We start from the raw sequence: 2,500 nt of genomic DNA, 5'->3' as shown, positions 1-2,500 counted from the left end.
GGATATCGAGATGTCCGACGAAGCACCACTTGGAAGGGCCGAGGCACGGGACGCCCGAGCTGTTGCTCGGGCCGGCACGGGACGCGCATGGGACATCCCGGGACGGCATGGGACGCCCTCGCTACAGCTCGAGACGGCCAGGTACGCCCGAGACTTGGCTCGGGACGGCCTGGGACGCCCTCGCCATAGCTCGGGACGGCCTGGGACGCCCGAGACTAGGCTCGGGACGGCCTCGGCACAGCACGGGACGGCCTGGGACGCCCTTGCCACAGCTCGGGACGGCATGGGACGCCCGAGACTTTGCTCGGGACGGCCTGGGACGCCCTTGCCACAGCTCGGGACGGCCTGGGACGGCCTCGGCACAGCTCGGGACGGCCTGGGACGCCCGAGACTTTGCTCGGGACGGCCTGGGACGTCCGAGACTTTGCTCGGGACGGCCTGGGACGCCCGAGACTTGGCTCGGGACGGCCTGGGACGCCCTCGCTCCAGCTCGGGACGCCCTGGGACGGCCTCGACACAGCTCGGGACGGCCTGGGACGTCCGAGACTTTGCTCGGGCCGGCCTGGGACGCCCGAGACTTGGCTCGGGACGGCCTGGGACGCGCTCGGCACAGCTCGGCACAGGCCGGGACGCCCGAGCCGAGCTTCGGGTCGCACGAAATCTCTTCGTATTCCGACATATTAGAAGCTTCCCATCATGTAGTAGGCCGAGCTTTGCCCTTTGGATGCCCTATGGTGCTTGGCGAGCACTAGGGAACGTGCCAGCACAAGTGCTGTGCACGCTCTGGGGAAGGAGCTCAACCCTCCCCCTTATAGTGCAAAGTTATTGTTTTTCCTATTTTCACAAGGAAACATCAATTTTTTAACCAAGCATACTGGGCCTTTACTCCTTCGTTACTCGTCGGAATCCAGCAAACTTATACTCGTTGGAAAGGTCTTTTCGCAAGGATTTTTTTGATATATTATAATAGCGATTCCGATAAATATTTATTTTTCTATGAATTTTTAAGTGAATAAACACCGGAAAATTCATAAAAAATAGAAAAAAAAATATTTTCTTCCGTTTCTTTTCTCCAATAATTCATAAATAATACCTCAATAGTATTAATGAAGAGAGAGTCGAAATGGCCCGGGTGGATTTCGAAATGTCCCACGACCCCATAGAATGCACGGGCCAGCCGAGCCAAAAGAATGGGACGCGCACGGGACAGCATTGGTCAGGCTCGGGACGGCACGGGACAGCACGGGACGCGCATGGGACGGCACGGGACGCGAATGGGACGGCCTTGCTAAGGCTCGGGACGGCATGGGACAGCACGGGACGCGAATGGGACGGCCTTGCTAAGGCTCGGGACGGCATGGGACAGCTCGGGACGCGCATGGGACGGCCTTGGTGAGGCTCGGGACGGCCTTGGTCAGGCTCGGGACGGCATGTCACGGCCCTGGTGAGGCTCGGACGGCACGGGACGCGCATGGGACGGCACGGGACGGCCTGGGACGGCCTTTGTGAGGCTCGGACGGCACGGGACGCGCATGGGACGGCCTTGGCGAGGCTCGGGACGGCATGGGACAGCACGGGACGGCCTCGGCACAGCTCGGACGGCACGGGACGCGCATGGGACGGCCTTGGCGAGGCTCGGGACGGCATGGGACAGCACGGGACGGCACGGGACGGCCTCGGCACAGCTCGGACGGCACGGGACGGCCTTGGCGAGGCTCGGGACGGCATGGGACAGCACGGGACGGCACGGGACGGCCTCGGCACAGCTCGGACGGCACGGGACGGCCTTGGCGAGGCTCGGGACGGCATGGGACAGCACGGGACGGCACGGGACGGCCTCGGCACAGCTCGGACGGCACGGGACGGCCTTGGCGAGGCTCGGGACGGCATGGGACAGCACGGGACGGCCTCGGCACAGCTCGGGACGGCACGAGACGCGCATGGGACGGCCTTGGTGAGGCTCGGACGGCACGGGACGCGCATGGGACGGCCTTGGTGAGGCTCGGACGGCACGGGACGCGCATGGGACATCATGGGACGCACATGGGACACCTTATGGGGATCATCAAGGGACGTTGCACGGGACATTCTTTCCCACGAAGGGCATTTACATGGGACATCTTAGGAGTCGAGAGCCGGCACATGGGACAACGTAGTTCACACGCACGGAACACTTTACTTTCGTTTGGAACGTCGTGGGATCTTTATGTCCCCATTAGCACCGAACCTTTAACATGCTAGGAAGCTATGTTCGATCTTCTCGAAGTGTCGATGGAACTTCGATGGATACACATCCGATCCGATGTTATGATGATGTACTTTCTCCGAGATCGATGTTGGGGCCGTATTCCGATGTCATGATGATGTACTTTCTCCGAGATCGATGGGACGGCCTTGGTAAGGCATGGTTCGGCCTTGGTAAGGCATGGGTCGGCCTTGCTAAGGCATGGGACGCGCATGGGATGGCCTTCGTAAGGCATGGGACGGTCTTGTAAGGCAC

The sequence above is a fragment of the Eschscholzia californica genome, unplaced genomic scaffold, assembly GCF_041429995.1.
Source record: "Eschscholzia californica isolate CP2 unplaced genomic scaffold, dmEscCali1.0.p SCAF_67, whole genome shotgun sequence".
NCBI lineage: Eukaryota > Viridiplantae > Streptophyta > Magnoliopsida > Ranunculales > Papaveraceae > Eschscholzia > Eschscholzia californica.
The sequence above is the reverse complement of the archived record's forward strand: the minus strand, read 5'-3'. Positions refer to the sequence as shown.